This window comes from Wyeomyia smithii, chromosome 1 (assembly GCF_029784165.1).
Source record: "Wyeomyia smithii strain HCP4-BCI-WySm-NY-G18 chromosome 1, ASM2978416v1, whole genome shotgun sequence".
Classification (NCBI taxonomy): domain Eukaryota; kingdom Metazoa; phylum Arthropoda; class Insecta; order Diptera; family Culicidae; genus Wyeomyia; species Wyeomyia smithii.
The window spans coordinates 88280279-88299432 of NC_073694.1; the positions used below are offsets into that span (position 1 = coordinate 88280279).

Consider the following 19154-nt stretch of genomic DNA (forward strand, 5'->3'; position numbering starts at 1 on the left):
GTCGCCTAATATCACTAGCACCACGCAGGGTAATCTGACGGAAGTCCCGTTTGTGTCGCTTGCCCTTGATGGTCTTCTTCAACTCCTTTAGTGTACGATGCTTCAGCTTAACTTTAACCGGTGTGTTCTGCAATTGACCACACAAAAAAAAACTATAAAAAACCACCGCACGCAAGTTCGCGAAAAAAGGATACGAATGTGGTATTGGTTTTGGCTAGAGGATTTAATCAATTGTTGAATATCCTGTAGCTATTTCCTCATGAAAAATTAGATAAAATAACAAATGAACTCACCTGCTATTTAGATAGCTTGTAGACCAGGCTGATTGTCTTATCGGAACAACACTAAGGACAAATTCAAATTTCGACAATTCTGCAACAAGAAAACAATAAATTTAATTTTCACGAAAAATTTCTGAGTTTGATGGCACAGTTACCGCATTCCTACAAACATGAAGTGGCCAAAAACGCAGGGCCAAAGTTGACACCGATTCTAAAACAAGCTTCTTCTGGTAAATTTACAGTTTTCCTATCGAATAAATTCACGTGCGGCAAGCAGATCAATCTTCTTTTTTAAATTATGCCGTGCTTTTTGATGATGATTTTCTACAGCAACAAGCACTCGAATCCATTAACGAAAACAGTCACTTCTAGATAGCATGTAATTACTCCAGCCGCATCAGAATCCATGTCCGCAGAATCGCACATAACCACACATTTACTTATTTATCACAAATCTTCAAAAAACGCGAGTAAGCTTGCTAAGAAATACTGTTCGAGATGATTACAAAATGTAAACATACAAGTTTTATTGCATCATGCAGACCCATGACGCGCTTATGTTTTTGCAACGGAGTTTGTAAATTTGGTTCCAATTTCATATTTCGCCAAATAAATTTCATTCCGAAAATGAAAGTTTTAATAGCCGCGTTTAACTTGTGTTATATGCTTACGTTTACCGACGATATTTTTAAGAACAAGGTATTTTTATGATGCAAATTATAATAAAAAAATATTTAATTTTCATCCAGTGAAAAACTGTTTGCCGTCAGGAGCCTCGCTCAATCGGCTTGACACACTTGACATTTCTCTCCTGACGTTTAAACTTTTTCTAACCCTTAAGTCTAGACATCAACCATTTTTGCATAGACATCCACCCTTTTCGCATACGTATCGCATTCGTACGGGATACGAATGGATTCGTACGGCCTTTGTACGTAAACAAGAATGGCATTTTCGAACTCATTCGAATCCAAACTTTCGTACGAATGTAGGATACGAACGTAAACAAGAATGAAGGTGATAAAGCTTGCAACAATTGATGTTCGGACTGACGTGAGGACGACCTGCTACGTTTACGAGCTAAAACAATAATGATTTATTTTACTTATAAAATGTTACACTGCTCGCGATTGTCGTCGTCGCCGCCGTCGTCGTCGTAGCTGTCCAAGGGTCATTATGCCCATTCTGCTAAATCGGCACTCTCGGTGCTATCGCATCGATAGGTAGCGCGCTGAGTTCTGCTGCAGAGTGGAAGGTTTTGTTATTGATGATCGCGCCGGGTTGGTTGGCGTGGCAAAGCATTTAACGCAAGAATTACAGGTGGCTTCAACTGTACTTGCTCTCGATACAACTCGCGGGGTGCGAGTAATCGTATCACGTTGTTGTTGTTGTTGTTGTTATTGTTGTTGCTATACTTCCATCGCAGCCAGGGTTGCTGCGATTTGTTGTTGTTGGGCTTTTAGCTTCTCAATCGCGTTCGTAACTACCCCCTCCTCAAGTTCGAGCCGTCCCGGGTCCACGTTTGGTTGCTGCTTTTTCCTAAAATTGAACATTAGGCAAGGATTGATGTTTCTCAGAATGTGGATTACTATAATGAAGCAAATCGCTGTCGAAAGAGATATTCCTTTAAACGTTATCCATAGATTGAAGCGGAGGCTACTTTGTTGCAAATAAACGTGGTCTAACTTCCTTATATTGTTGATGGCTGTGTCGTGGATTTCTTTTATATTAGGTTGGTTTTGAATGGTCCAATTGATCAAAATATTGTGGAATGCTCCATGCCGGATTTCTGTATCCACCATGGTTTCCGAATTATGAAATTTATAGTTATTGAATTTAACCGTACAGTTCGCGAACTTGATGATGAAATTGCCAGTGATGGTTCTATTATCGGGACTACAATTGGATTATAGTGTGTGATTTTTAGCGTTTGAAATTAATATGGTGTTTTCGTTTATTAACTGTTGGGTAGTTTCATTTTTTCGTTTATTAACTGTTGGGTAGTTTCATTTTACCTCAGTGAACTGAGGTACAATGTGATTGTTTTCCCAGTATTACTGGTCTAATGCATTCATCTTCGAATTCTTTAGTGTGGGATGATCTCTGTACGAAGTCTTCGGGCTTATCTGTTTCGAAAAGTTTTGGCCCACGCCGTATAATATGGCTTGGGTACGATTTTATCATTTGATTGTTTACGGTCAGCTGGTATATCCTCACAATTGTAGATGTTGAGTTTTCCAATTCTGGAACATGGAGTATGTACAACAAGTCTCCTTCTTTCACGGCAATTTTTGGAGTAACAAACTGTAGGGCTTCGTCCGGAAAATTTATCTTCACTCCTTGGTCTTGAAGAGCGGTTTTGATAGCGTTTATTTCTCGTGTTGATAAAATTTTGTTGTTAATAACGGAAATTCTGCTGAGGGTGATTGCTTCCTGGATATTGTCGGGGAGTTCATTAATGACGTCCATGTTCAACATTGTGGTGATTGCTTGCATAACGTCCAATCCATTCTGGGGGTTTAGAGCGCTCGTTATTTGATTGATTGCTTGCGTCAGTTTCGAAATTCTGTTGTTGATGTTTTCGTTAACTCTGTATTGCTGGTTATTTTGATCGATGATATCATTCATTGTAGAGTTAATGATCTGTAGATCTTGTGCATCGGGCAATCCGGCAATCCACTTCCACGCAGCGCTTAATGAGTCCCATCTCTAGTGTCGATGCGTTTGTTGCGGTTTCAACGCGTAGAGGGATGAATACAGCTTCTTGATCCGATATTTAACAACCTCGTTCATTGGGTTAGTTGGGGTTAGTTGTGTATAAAATTTTGTAGTCAGTAGTTCTATGCTCTCTCCGATTTGATGTAGATTGATTGGATGAATAAGTTTAATGGTTCCGGTTTGTAATTTACAGTTGTTTTGTTTGATAAGAACAATTGGGTTATTATGAAGATTAACAATATCTAATTCTGAACTACAGTATGCTGGAATCGACAAGAGGAACCATGTTTTCAGTAAGCTTCGTAGCATTTTCCTGTAATTTAAAACGTATAATTGCTTTCGTTCATGAGCGTCTAATTTTGATTGATTAAATTAAAGGATACGATCATAAATTTGCTTTCAATATTATAATTAGTGTTAGTTGGAGTTAGTAATTTGTTTTGTTTATTAAATCTACATACAATGGTAATTTACTTTTTTTCTATATCTAGGCATTCAAAGGTACCTGAAGGTGAGAGTTGTATTAGGCTCGATGTAACAGACGTGTAAAAGTACTTAGACGCAGGGTAGCAAGCTGCCAATGGAAAGTTTCCTTTTTAACCTAAAATGGTAAGAAAAGAAGGTTTTACTATAGGGCACAAACATTTTTTTTTTAATATTCCGTTCCAGAGAGTTAGGTTTGTCCACCATTGAAGTGAGATGATCTGTGTGATATCTCTTCATCTTTTATGTTAGCCAGATGTATAATATAGAGTGAGAACGGTATATCGTCACTGGTCTGCGGTTTCAATGTCTGAAAAGAAGAATAGAGAATATTAATTCCTAATCCGGTGTAGGTTTGATTTATGAATCTTTTTCCCGTCCTGGTCGTGGAGCGTTTGGTGTCCATCGTTCTCTACAATTTTCAGTTCGAATCGATCCCTCCGTTTCGATTTGATACCTTGGCACTTAACGAGAATAGGTTGATCTTCCTCAAGAACTGGTGGGTCTTCTCTTGTAGCATTGTGATACATGTGCTGTTTAACCTGTGTTTCTTTGTTAGTGGCAGTAATTTTATCATAAAATTCATTACGGACTCTTATTAACTCAATTTGGTCGAGAGGTCTCTCCTCTCCGTCTTTGACTCCAAAAAATGCTTCACGTGGTTTCAAATTGATAGACGAATGGATAGCATTATTGTACAGTGTGCAGGCTAGTTGGAACATTTCTTTAAGAGAGAGATAGTCATACTTCGGCCTATTACACCGAAAGGTTTCGATCAAAGTTGAATGAAAACGTTCAACTATACAATTTGTCTCGCTATTATTCACTGGTGTGAAATACTGTTGGATGTTCAAGTCATTTAGCATTCCACGAACTTCAATTGATTTTAGGGCTGGGTTATTATCGGAAACGATTAAACCTGGTTGCCCATAAAGTGATAGGTATTTGATAAGCGCTCTTCTTATATCCGGAATAGACCTGGATTTAACAGGGATTAAAGTTCCAAACCTTGAGAATTTATCGACAGCTGAGAGAAATATACACGGCTGTGATATGAAAACGTCCATATGGACAATTTCCAATGGTTTCTTAGGAATAGGCGTCTCCCCTAGTCGGATGCGATAAAACTTCCTTTCGTATTTCATTTTGTTACACGTCTCACACAAAAGCACATATTTCCTAATTTTTGCTTTCATTCTGGGAAATTAATACCTTCTCAGAATTTCTGCTTGATTTTCCTTGATTCCCCGATGTGAAGTTTCATGGGTTTGTTCTATTAGTAGATTTTGTTCAACTTCGTCAGAGATATCGATTAATATGCTCCGAGAAACTTTTGCTCGTAATATTCTGTATTCACTTAGGTAATCTCTATAGACTTCTTGAACTGAAGTTAAAATTGTTTCGGGACACATTATGCAATTTTGTTTTTTTATATCCATGTAGTCTTTAAATATCTTAATTAGGGCAGGGACTTCGAAGTGAAGTTTAGTTATTGTTCGACGATAAACCTTTGGAAAAACGGTTTCGAATACTTCTGACTCATCCTCTCCTATTTTGAGAAAAATTTGGTTATGAAAAAAATTTAATGGTCTCTCAGTGCATTCAATGAGTCCGGCGGATCTGAGTTGGCGGAATACAAGGAATTTTCGTCCGTAGAATCCTCTTCGTTCGCGTTAACCTCGTGGGTAATTCTGGAAAGGGCATCAGCTACCACGTTTTGCTTCCCTGGGCGATGCTTGATTTCGAAATCGTATTCTAGAAGCCTCAATCTCCACTTAACCAACCTGGTGTTTGGCGACTTCAGGTTCAGTGTAAAGGTTAGTGGCTGGTGATCTGTATATAAGGTAAATTTCCTTCCAAACAAGTAGGGTCGGAAGTACTGCGTCGCCCAGACAATCGCCAGAAGCTCTTTTTCTATGGCGGAATACCTCTCTTCGGTCTTAGTTAGTGTTCTAGACGCAAAAGCAACTGGTCTGTCTCTTCCTACGCTGCCTTGGGATAGAACTGCTCCGAGGGCAAAATTACTTGCATCTGTGGTTAAGACGAAAGGTAAATTAAAATCAGGATATTGGAGGATGTCGCTTTGCGTGAGCAATTCCTTGCACTTCTCAAAAGTTTTAACGAATAATGGTGGATGCTCGACCACTTCTCCTTTACGTAGTTGAGCTGTAAGGGGCTTAGTAATCTTGGCAAAATCGCGGATAAACCTCCGATAGTATCCCAGAATTCCAAGAAAACCTTTGAGTTCTTTTTGATTTTTTGGCAAGAGCCATTTTTTAATACTTTTAATTTTATCGGGGTTTGGTTTAACACCCTGGTCTGTGACTATGTGGCCTAAAAAAGCGACTTCTTTCTTGAGAAACTCGCATTTGTCAAGTTGTAATTTAAGATTCACCTTTTCAATAGCTTTCAGAATTTTTTCTAAATTCTCTATGTGCTCCTGAAGAGAGGTTGAAAAAACAATAATGTCGTCCGTGTAAATTAGACAACATTTTCCAATAAGCTCTCTGAGCACATGGTCCATAACACGCTGGAAGGTAGCCGGTGCGTTCTTAAGACCGAATGGCATACGCAGGTATTATTTCCAGTAGTTAGTCGTTTTATTTGATTTCTGCCCATGGTGATGTCGATATTTTCGCAGTGCTGATTATAGTGACGCATAATGCGATTTATTGGGCCATTTTTTGAGTAGTTTGTTCTGTGAGAATTTTCCGAAAATATTTTACGATTTCTTAATTGACGACTGGGTACATAAAAATTTAGTTGTGATAATAATTGAGTAGATTGCACGCGTTGAGAAATAATGTCATTGATGAAATAAAGCATTGAAAGATCGCGGCGTTCTTTAAGTGCTTGTATGTCTATAAGCATGCAGCGTGCTTCATATGATGATAAGGGAAATGATGTCCAATTTAGCTTACGAAGCGCGTACTAAAGAAATTGTTTTGGACAGATTCAATGCGTTCTTCATGTGTGGCAATATAGGGATTCCATACAATGCTACAGTATTCCAAATTGCTACAGCGTCTTGAAAATTGTGGCCGAAGCGTTTTATAAAGCCCAGCATACTATTTGCTTTGTTGATAATTGTATTATAATGTTCTATGAATGTAAGCTTGGAGTCTAAGATAACGCCTAGGTCCCTTACGATTTTGCATTTTTCTACTGGTTGGTTTCCTAAGAAAATGTTTGTAGGTGGTGTTACTGTTTTTCTGCTAAAGGCTATTGAATTACATTTTTTAATGTTGAGTTGCAATAGGCTTTTGTTGCACCAAGTGTAGAAAACATTAATTTCATTCTGGAATATTTCGAAGTCTTCTGCATTGGTTATTTCTATAAAGAGCTTTATGTCATCAGCATATACAAGCACATGTATTGACTTAAGAAGAAAGGAAATGTCATTTACGTATAATATAAAAAGAAAAGGGGCCCAGGTGGGAACCTTGAGGAACCCCAGAAGTTACTTCTATTGGGTTTGAAAAGGAATTTTGAAAGCGGACTATTTGTGTTCGTTTTGTTAAGTATGACTGCAGCCATTCCAAAAATTTTGTTTCAGTTCCGTATTTTTCGAGCTTGAAGAGCAATAATGGTATGTCGATTCTGTCAAATGCCTTGCTAAAGTCCGTATAAAGAGCTTCTACGTGGTTACCGTTGACCATTACAGTCAGAGTGAAAGTTATGAATTCCAAAAGATTTGTGGTAGTTGATCGGCCTTTGTAAAAGCCGTGCTGTTGAGTTGTAATTTGGTGTTTTACTTGTTGAAAGATTTCTATTAATTATTGATTCAAATAATTTTGGAATGCATGAAATAATGGCAATTCCACGATAATTACGAATGTCAGATTTAGCGCCAGATTTGAAAATTGGTACTAAATATGAAGTTTTCCAGAGTTCTGGGAAAATTCCATTCTTCAGGGAAATGTTAAAAAGGTGTTGTAAGGGTGTAGATAGTTCTTCTGCCAAGTTTTTGAGAAAAATTGGAGCTATTCTGTCAGGTCCAGGACCTTTCGTAGCGTCTGAATTTTTAAGTGCGTTTTGAATTTCGAATTCAGATATTTGATTGACAGATAAAGAATTCGAAAATTCAGGAAAATACGAGAAGTATTCGCGGTCGCGATCTGTTTCTTCATATGTGGTGTAATTTTCTTGAAAAAAAGTGGCAAAAAGACTACATATTTCATTACTAGTTTGTCCTACATTACCGTCAAGATGCATTCGTGATGGAAAGTTGTTACTTTTTAGTTTGGTTTTTACGTAATTAAAGAAGTTCTTAGGGCAAGACTTGATTTGATGTTCGATTTTACGATTATGTTCTTCATGTGCAACTTTAATGGCTGCGTCAAGTTGATAGCAAATTCCTTGGTAATTTTGAAGATTTTCGCTATTGTTGTCTTTTTTGTATATTTTATGTGCTTTTTGTTTTCTATTTTTTAGGTTCTTCAATTGTGGATTAAACCACACTGGATATTTGTTGGTGTTCGTTCGTCTTCTTTTTTTTGAGGTACATTTTCTGATATAATTTGATTAATTATTTCATAAAATTTTGTTACTTCTTCGTTGACATTTCCTTCTTTACACATTATACTACGCCAATTTATTATGCGAAGTCTACGTTTGACTTGTTCGAAGTCAGTTTTGTGGTATTCCGGTACATCCTCGTACTCGCAGTCGCTGGGGTACGAAGTGTTATTCATTACTATTGAATATTCAATTGCTGTGTGGAATGCTTCATTTTTCCAGATGGGAGTCAATGATGCATCTACACGAAGTCTTCAGTGCAGTTTGTGAATAATAGGTCTAAATAAGCATTTTGTTTGTTTTTGACATGATTGATTTGATATAGACCGAGTTCTGAGGATTTGCCAAAAAGATACTGCAGTGTTTTGTTTTTGCCTACGACTGGGAGTAAGATAGATTCATTTTCAATGTCTACAATGAAGTCTGCATTACGTTGGTTGAAGCCGCCATAGACATGCAGTTTTACTTCTGGTTTCATGTTAGACATAATAGATTCTAGAGTTTCGAAAAATAATTCATACGAATGTTTATGAGCATGTTGCGGTGGAAAGTACACTGAACAGAAGATATGTTCTTCGCCAGCAATAAATGCTTTGGCCCATACGTGTTAAAATTCTTTATATTTGTCGGATATTATTTCTTCAGAAGTAAAGTCTACATAAATGGCAATGAGGACTCCACCGCCTGACTTTTTTTGACTGGTAGACAAATTCCGATCGTGCCGGAATACATTATAATTGTTTCCAAATACTTCTTCGCTTCTTACGCTTTCGTCCCAGCTACTTTCAGTTCCTAAAATTATTTTAAAAGATGACGACATTAGATTTTGTTGAATTTCTTTCATTTTGCTTGGGCTTCACATGCGATTGAAATTCTGACAATAGATAAGAATTTCAGTCGCATTCTGTCGAGGAAGCGAAGAAGTGTTATTCAAGTTATTACTTATGTTAAAATATAATGGTTCTTCCTCAGAAGAGGGCGTCCTTACTTGCGAAAATTTGTACTAAATTTATTTACACTTTCGCGAAGTTGTTGAAGACGGTGCGTGCGTTCATTTGATAAAAAATGACGATATTATTGAAGGTCGGCTACTGCTTCGGCTGGCGTGAGTCCATATTCCTGATGGACTTCAATAAAGACGCGTTGGAGTTGTTCTGGAGATGTCGGCAGTCCTTCGGATGCGAGAAGCATTCTTATACTGGTTGGTGTCATTCCTTCTACGCATACAGATGATGGTTGGTCCTTCATGTATGCGAGATATAGGCGTGTAATATGCATTACTTTTGGGTCGCGGAGTCTAGCCTTCAAAAAGCGCTCGTCGCCATTCGATGATTGCTGCGTAAGTCGGACGATTGGTGGACGCATGGGGTCAAGTTCAAATTGGCTGTCTTGCGGTGCTGATTGTATGCTGGCGTTGCTGGTAGGAGCCGGTGCAGAATTTTCATTGTTAGTTGCATTTTTTTCTGTCCGATATGGGTTGATAGTTTCGCCTTTTTGGAAATTTATAAATTTTGATGTTATGTCTGAATTCGGCGGCCCAGCAAATTGAACGCGTGCAGCTGCCAGGAGGTCTTTGTCCGAGGGTAGTGGTTGTTTTGGCATTTCAGCAATTTGAGTTTTCTTTGAGTTGCAGGCGAAATGGTTTATTCCGTGTTTATAGGTGGTGTTACTTATGCTGATAGGGTTTCTGTTTTCCTGCTGACGTTTGCGTTGCTGCATACGTTTACGAGCGGCCTTTTCTGCTTGCTTTTCCTGCATGCGTCTTTAACGCTGTCTGGCGTCATATTCAGTCCAGTCGCGTTTCCGTACTTTTTTATTGCCAATTAGGCGCCAGCCTGATGTGAAATTTGGAGTACGGTGTTCTTCTGAGTTCGATTCTGGAAGTGGCAATGAAAGGCGAAGTTCTTCAGCCAGACTGGGATGATTGTCTGTTTTTGGCTGGAGTGAATTCGATTCTTTGAGCGCTTTTAATTCATTGATTAGTTCCTGCGCCGTTGTACTGCAGTTTGTTTTCTTATTTTGTATAGCTTCTAATTGGTGTTTCATATTGTCAATTTTTGATTCTATATTAGTAAATGCTTTTTCTAGGTGCTGTTGTATGTTCTTTGTGTGCTGCCGATTTTCTTTGCTAATGTCCGATATGTCCGATATGGAGTCATGGCCAAGTTCGCCGAACAGCGTCGAAATGCGATTTATGGTTTTTGCCGACGCATTGTTTGTGTTGATATTTACTTTTTTAATTTCCGTCTTCAATTCAGAAAGCAGTGTATTGATACTGTCCAGTGTGTCGTGCGTTACAGTCAGTTTAGGAAGTTGACTGGTTATTGAATGATTTGATTTGATTTGTGATTCAATACTTTCTGTTAAAATTTTCTGGTGCTGGATGAGCTTCTTCAGTTGGAGTTGGTCCATGAATTGTTCCTGGCATTCTATGCATAAGGGCAGCATAAATGAACGCAGTAGTTCTTCTTGGTTTCTACGGGTTCCTACGCAGGCAGCGTGGAAGTGCCTTTTGCATATTCCTTCGCATTTCCACAGGAAACGGTTGTCGGTCGAAGTACAGTTGGTTATGCCACACTTTTCCATAGCACTGATTAAAAATTGTTACGCGGCGAGTACGAATTGTCGAGAAAAGGTTAGATACACGCGGTAGCGCGACGGTCAAAGATTGTTTATAAATAAATAAATTGTTGCTTACGTGCACTCGCGATGCCGTCAAGGTGTAAAAAAAAAAATAAAAAATACAAGTTATTCGTATAAGCCATGTTCAACTTGAAATGCAGTTTTCGGTACATCTATGGGGTTCACTTCAATTTGATGGAAGCCAGAGGCTAGGTCTAATGTACTAAAATATTGGCACTTGCCCAATTTATCCAATATTTCCGTAATATTCGGCAGAGGATATTTATCGTCTACAGTTTTGGCATTCAACTTCCTATAGTCGACGACCAGCCGCCACTTTTGCTTGCCTGATGCATCGGCCTTTTTCGGTACAATCCATATGGGGGAACCCTACGGCGATGTACTAGGTCTGATGATGCCTTGGCTAAGCATTTTGCTGATTTGTTTCTGCACTTCTTCCTTGTGTATGAAAGGGTATCTATAATTTTTAGTATATATTGGTATTTCATCACAAGTATTTATCGAATGTTTTACGATATTGGTGAAGGAAAGGCTATCGTTTTCTTTATAGAAAACCTTGGGAAATTTTCGGAGTATCTGGATTAATTTAGAGCGTTCCTCCACGTTCAAGTGATCAGATCGCACCTCATCTTCAATACGCCAAATTACTTTGGTTGCTTCAGAAGGATATTTAGATGGAAAAGTTACTCTCTCGAAATTGTTTACCTCGGCCAATATGCTTCCATAGTCGATGGTTGCTATTGCGGGTTCCCGGTTCACATTGACAAAAAGCAAGTTCGCTTTACCTTGCTCGATGCTGTATAATCCAGACGGAACAAAAATATTGGGATTAATTCTCAAGTCATTTTCAACGAAGAAATCTCCTGAGTTATCAGGCATAGGAATTTGTTGAATAGTATGTGATGATTCTTGAAAATTCAACTGTAACGTGTCGGGAAACTTCTTTTTTAGAGGTATGACGGTGTTGTCCAATATGATTCTATTAGTTGATGCGTCCACGATGCATCCTAACTCGTGTAGGGTTTGCATACCAATTAGGCCGTCAAAGAACCTGTGGAATTTAAATAAGTAGAATTTTTGACAGGCAACGTCCTTACATTGTTTAGAAAAAGGGTTGAAGAGTGTGTACTAGAACCGTGATCCGGACTGATTATTTGGGTTAAATAATTTCGGTACAGGGACGTTATTAACTGGTGGTTGTTGTTGGAAAAATTGCCCTTTTTGCTACAACTTGACGTCTTGCTGCCCCGTATTGGTTTTGCGTCAAATTTGGTTGATATCGAGCATTACTCGGATTCATATAATTTGATTTCCAGGTCCTTTCTTTTCGTCTCTTGTAAGCATTGTCTTGGTCTAACGCATTCTGATAGGCAGAATACAGGCTGGTAGGTCTACTTGTTCTCGTTAATGGCAATATTGAATCGTCCAGTCCGTCGACATAGGCATTGGTTGCAATGGTCTCATAAGTTTCTATGATGCTCACCGCACAAGTTTTCAATTTATCATCAAGCATAACTTTCGCTCTAATTTCGGATAATACTGCATCACACTGGTGATAAAAATTTTCCACACTAAGATTTTCCTGTTGCAAATAAGGGATTTTGTTTAAAAGAGTGGACAAGTCTTGTTTGTCTCCAAAGCGATCTTTTAATTTCTATTTAATCGCGTCCCAAGTGCAATCTGTGTTGCCTAATAATAAAACCTCATTAGCTTTTCCGCTTATTTTGTCCCTAATAACTGATTCCCAAATTGGCAACATTAAAGGAGTTTTGTCTGCCGGCACTAATCGTTTTGCGCACTCAAGTTTTCTCTCTACGGAGTCCAGCCACGCTGGCAATTCTTTTTCGACACCGCTGTATTCCGGGATCATTTTAATCACGTCCGGAATCCTGGTGAGATCGAAATTGTCTCTCGGTTGCGAGGCAGGTATTGATCTTTGCGACGCATTCTGCAGCCTTTCGAGTTGCAAAGACTGTTGTTCGACCAGGCGCTCGAGTTCACTTATTTTTTCTGCCAATTCAGACATTTTGCGTGTTAGCATTAACTTTTTTGTTGAAGTTAAATTTTAGAAAAATTAGAAACTTTCGTTACTGTTTCTGGCTGATTTAATTATTCACAACCGCACACGCGCAATTGATACACACTCGGTCTTAATTCTAGCACTGATTAGGGTAAAACTAATTTTAGTTAAAAATAAATTACTTACAAAAAGACGATGTTCTCTCGTCTGAGTTGGAGGTAGTGATTGTGTTTGGTGTCGTCTCTACGGGTTTGTCATAAATCCTTCGATAAACCATCGATGGTGTCCTTGGCGATTCCGATATTCACTCGGAGAAGCACTGCTGACAGGAGCAAACACACGTGAACGAAATCAAACACAGTTCTTAAACCGACTGCGCCAGTTATAAGCTTGCAACAATTGATGTTCGGATTGACGTGAGGACGACCTGCTACGTTTACGAGCTAAAACAATAATGATTTATTTTACTTATAAAATGTTACACTGCTCGCGATTGTCGTCGTCGCCGTCGTAGCTGTCCAAGGGTCATTATGCCCATTCTGCTAAATCGGCACTCTCGGTGCTATCGCATCGATAGGTAGCGTGCTGAGTTCTGCTGCAGAGTGGAAGGTTTTGTTATTGATGATCGCGCCGGGTTGGTTGGCGTGGCAAAGCATTTAACGCAAGAATTACAGGTGGTTTCAACTGTACTTGCTCTCGATACAACTCGCGGGGTGCGAGTAAACGTAGCACGTTGTTGTTGTTGTTATTGTTGTTGTTATACTTCCATCGCAGCCAGGGTTGCTGCGATTTGTTGTTGTTGGGCTTTTAGCTTCTCAATCGCGTTCGTAACTCGTGTACTGTCCGTACACGGAACCACTCCATAAGATGTAGATGATGATGGAAACTATGGAAGTGATTGATTTATTAAACTTACAGTTTTTCCTTAAATACGACCCTGTGCAACTCAGAGCGGAGAGACTCTTCCCCTCCGATCTTGAGTTAGTGCCTATCTAGCGGATCTATTCTAACCTATAGTATTTAGTACCCTGTTTCATTTTCGGGTTGAATTTTAGTACATATGATTATATGCCGCGAGCGTTATGAAGCGCGTGCATCGGAGCACGTGCGAGAGCGTAAGATATTTGTTCGCGCGCTACTGTGAGTATACGAGAGCGCGCAAGCTCTCGGTACCACGCGCAACCGTGAGCGCCTAAGGGCAACCGTGAGTGATTTATAGGTAAATTGAAAAGGTAGACATAAAGTGGCATGATCGTTAGTATGTTTACATTTCGTAAGCCACCGGCTTACGTTCGACGACTTATAACTAGGACGCTTGGTTATTATTTTGAACGATTCATATTAATGATGTTTTGTCATTTATCGGTTTCGCCAACGTTTCATAATAGGACTGCTCTGGAATGCTATGTTATTGCAAGGTGTTTCCTGCGTGTTAAGTGAACTCTGCGGCAAGCCAGTTAAAATTGTTTTGTTTTACGTGCAAACTGCTTGAACACGGTAGCAGGCTATTGTTCTTTATTACATTTTACTTAGGTTAACTAAATTCTGATGCCAACGTGACGAAACATTGGGAAATACGCGAGGTGTTGCGTCACACGAGCTTGTAGGAGGCGGTAAAATTATTGTTGAAGATACCGAAGCCAGTGGACCCGTTGAGAAGTGATCCATCAGTATAAAACGCATTGTCACAGTTGTTGTTTTTAAATTTGTTATAAAATATTTTAGGGAGCTGCTGCACGCGTAAATGATCCGGGATTCCACGAGTTTCTTCCATCATGGATGTATCGAAAAACACAGTAGAAACAGAAGTATCTAACAAGTTGACACGATTGGAGGTGTATGAGGAAGGATTTATACTTTGAGTCATATAATTGAAATACGCAGTCATGAAACGGGTTTGAGAATTAAGTTCAACTAGCCAATCGAAATTTTCAATTACCAAGGGGTTCAAAACCTCACATTTGATGAGAATACGAGTAGTCAGATCCCAGAAGCGGTCTTTTAATGGGAGAACGCCCGCCAAAACTTTCAAACTCATCGTATGGGTCGAATGCATGCAACCTAAGGCAATACGCAAACAATGATACTGCAATCGTTCCAGCTTGATTAAATGGGTGTTTGCAGCGGAGCGGAAGCAGAAACACCCGCACGGTGCTCCCACCCACCCGTATCCAAGCACCGACAATATCGTTGTTTAGTAAAGCCTTATAAGGTCTCCTGGGTGGGCGCCCCACCATGATCCAGTCCGGAGAAAATTTACTCGCTGTTGACATTTTTTCATCAAATACCGAACGTGACATCCCCAGTTTCGAATCGAATCAGACACCAAGATATTTATATACCAAAACCTGAGAAATCGTTTCACCCATTAACTGTAAGTGGAGCTGAGCAGGCTCGCTAAAAACGCTAAAAACTACTATCTCAGTCTTCTCCGGAGAGAATTCGATACCTAGCTGTAAAGCCCAAGCAGACAAATTGTCCAAGGTATCTTGCAATGGTCCTTGCAAATCGGCATCTTTGGCTCCTGTAACAGAGACCACGCTGTCGTCTGCAAGTTGTCTTATCGTGCATAGATTTGCCAGATATGCGTCAATGTCATTTGTAAAGAAGAATTGTAAAGAAGGGGGCTTAAGCATGAGCCCTGGGGAAGACCCATGTAGCTAATATGAAATATTGCCAAATCACCATGCGTAAAATGCATATGCTTTTCGGACAACAAATTATGCAAAAAAATGTTGAAAATTGGTGAGAATCCTTGTCGGTGAAGTTTGCCCGAAAGAATGTCAATAGAAACGGAATCAAAAGCCCCTTAATGTCCAAGAACACAGATGCCATTTGTTCTTTGCGAGCATAGGCTAGCTTAATATCTGTAGAAAGCAACGCAAGAATTCGTTCCTTTGGCATGGCGGAAGCCAAAATGAGTATCTGATAGTAGACCGTTTGATTCGACCCAATGGTCTAAACGACGGAGTATCATTTTCTCCATCAATTTCCGGATACAGGATAGCATTGTAATTGGCCTTTAAGAGTTGTGATCAGAAGCTGGTTTTCCCGGTTTTTGGATGGCGATCACCTTCACTTGCCTCCAGTCCTGTGGTACAATATTTTGCTCCAGGAACTTATTGAACAAGTTCAACAAGCGCCTCTTGGCATTGCCGGGTAGATTCTTCAACAAGTTGAATTTGATTCTATCTAACCCAGGCGCGTTATTGTTACAGGACAGGAGGGCAACTGAAAATTCTGCCATCGTAAATGTTATTGCGTAAACGTTATTGCGAACAAAGTTTTGCGCAGGAACAGAGTCCGGACATACTTTCCTGGCAAAATCAAATATCCATCGACTTGAAGACTCCTCGCTTTCGTTGACCGTTACGATTTCGCATTCTTCGGACTGTCTTCCAAAGAGTGCTCATCGATGTCTCCTTCGACGTTTCGTTTACGAACCGACGCCAATATCCGCGTTTCTTTGCTCGGATCAAGCTTTTAAACTTGGTCTCAAGCTCCAAATACCGCTTAAAGTCGTCGAGTTTACGTTTCACCCGAAAGGAGGCCTTAAACGCGTCGGATTTTTCCGTGTAGACATCGGAGCATTCTTTGTCCCACCACGGAGTGGGAGGCCGTTCTTTGATCGTCACGCCGGGATATTTTTTCGTTTGGGCTTGCAACGCGGCGCACTGTGGGGCAGAACCCAGAAAAGTCGCGACAAAACTCAAAAAAAACGAAATTCAGTTTTCATGCCTCATTTTAATTTCTACTTGCAGTAGACATGTTATCGACTGGAATCATGATAATTTACTTTGAAAAATAATTTAGAAAATGTGCTATAATATTGTGAAAGTGAGGATTTACAAGGCTTGTAAAATGTAAGAAAAAATGTTCCCGAATATTTTCCAGTAGGGCATGCAAATACTTAGAAATAAATTAGCTAACTCATATGATCCTCATAAAATAGAGAATAAACTAATAGGTAATGTGATATTAAGACAGTTTTGTTGAAAATAGGTTCGTAGGAGGCATAGTATGTAAAACAAGTTTTTTTTTGTAATTTTTCCTCATTTTCGGCAATATGAAAAACATAAAGTTTCACGTTGTTCTGCTATGACACTATTATTGTACTAAAATACAAGATATTGGCTAGTACTAAACTAAAGATTAGCTGTTACTAGTTGCGACTTACCGAGTAATTCGAGTTTTCACAACGATTGTTTTCATGTCAATTCATGTAAAAAATCGTTGATCAGTAGTGTCCGTATCGATGATTTTCCTACAATAGGCTTTGCTGAAGGCCGGTGTATGCAACACGACCATAATTGTGTTCGGGAGTCTTTCAAAACTGACATCCAGTAGTATGAAGACCCCTCAGAAATAATTATTAGTACTAGGAAACTGTTTGTTATTGGGTGAACAGTGTTTTAAACAAAAGTAAGCGTTTAGTATCCATGCCAAATGGAATAAAATATAACAAGAGGAGCTCTTAGAAAGGAAACATGACCAATTAATCTTTAATTAAACAATGTTTCTATTTGAAATATTTTGTCACAAACAATAATATTAAAATTATATATTTGTGAAGAAAAAAAAAATTAAAATTATATTTAATATTCTTTTTAAAAAATGATGACACATCATAGGTTGGCAAAAAACTATACAAAGGCAACTACAAACTTCCAATAATTCATTTCATGATGACTCGAAAGTTCAAATATATCAGAAATTGAAACATATGTACCTAAGTCCCAGTTGTGATTCATTACTGAAATTTTGGGTTTCTGAATAATTTAAATAATTTTATTTCGTTAACGGGCAGTCCTACAGTTGTAATATGTTCGACAACTTTATGTCAATTGATGATATAAACAACTTTCACGAAGAAAAAAAATGGCTAGCACCATTTATTCAAAAGATAGATGTCAGCGCCATCTGTAGAAAAAAAATTAAAGCTGCCTGAATACATTTTTCGAAAAGATGTTTTTTTGGTGAACAACACTGCCGAAGACATGAACACTGTGGAAACAATGGTTAAGGAGTTATAAGGTTTTGTGCCACTGTAACAAACCAGTTGATAAAATAAAAAGCTCTTTAAGATTTGTTTAAACTTTATTAGTTGAGTGAAAAATAGTTTGTGGTTCCGATTTCGTCCCCTTGTCCGGATCCTATTTGGTCGTGAAGTCGCCCCGTCAAGTTAGTTCGTCTCAACACACTGGTTACTGAAGAAGACGAGATAGCATTGGATATCATGAACAGAACATTTAAACGTAATGGAGACCGATTTGAGGTCGGTCAACTCTACAAATACAACAACTTTACGTTTCCGGATAGCAAGCCTCAGGCACTCCGTCATCTAGCGATCATTGAAAAGAAGATGGATGCTGATCAGAAATTTGCTGAACAATATTGTCAGAAAATGAAGATTTCATCGAAAAAAGATATGAGAGGAAACTGCGAACTGAAGAACTACCGGAAACACCCAATACTTGGTATCTGTCGCATTTCAGCGTTGTTAATGCAAACAAATTTCGATTAGTGATGGATGCCAAAGCCAAATCGCACGGTTTTTTACTGAATGATTTGCTGCTTGAAGGGCCGGATTTCGTTCCATCTTTGATTGGAGTACTAATGAGAGGAAGACAGACAAAGGTCGCTTTCATGGCCGACATAAAAGAGATGTACCATCAGATCCTGATCAGACAGATGAATCAAAATTCTCAGCGTTTCTTCTGGCGTGGCATGGATCGTACTTCTGCTCCTCAAGTATATGTCATAATGGCGATGATTTTTGGTGCTGTATCATCTCCTTCGATTGCTCAATTCATTAAGAATTTCAACGCTAGGGAACTCGAGGACCGATTTCCTGGTGTGGAACGTGCAATAGTCAGGCAACACTACGTTGATGACTATTTTGATTCCAAAAGCCAAATAGCCAAAAATGTTATCGAGGCGCACAAGCAAGGCGGATTCAAGCTAGTTGAATTCGTCTTCAACTCTAGCGCTGAAGTCTCTGGATCCTGGAATGAGAGCTGAACCGAAGGCAGATGTTCATGTGCTGGGCCTGCAGTGGCATCTATCTACTGACGAGTTTGTGTTTCCTCTGAATTTTCCGAAGCTTGATGCAGTTTTACGATCTGAAGCTGGTATCCCCACCAAACGGCAATTGCTAAAATTTATGATGGAAATTTTTGATCTGTTGAATATACTTAGTCCCATCACTATTCATTTGAAGATATTGTTTCAAGATTTATGGCGTTTGCAAGTTGCTTGGGATGACACATTACCTGATGGGTTGATCTCAAAATGGAATGATTGGCTTGAGCAAACGGCGAAATTGAAGGAAATACGTGTGCCGAGATACTACATTCCTAATATTCCGTCTTTCAAGACGGTTGAACTTCATGCATTTTCGGATGCAAGCGATAAATCTTTCGCTAGTGTGGTATACATGGTACATCGATACGATTCGTTGTGTATCGTTGTGTACGATTCGTTGTGTATCG

General features: G+C 39.1%; 1 long non-coding RNA gene across 1 annotated transcript; it reads right to left on the bottom strand.

Moving 5' to 3' along the window:
- LOC129733908 (uncharacterized) lies at positions 1 to 1268 on the bottom strand. The gene is made up of 3 exons (XR_008729740.1): positions 437 to 1268; positions 294 to 372; positions 1 to 127 (listed from the first exon to the last, which is right to left on the bottom strand). It is a non-coding gene; the product is annotated as an uncharacterized LOC129733908 (long non-coding RNA).
- Positions 1269 to 19154: the final 17886 nt, after the last annotated feature.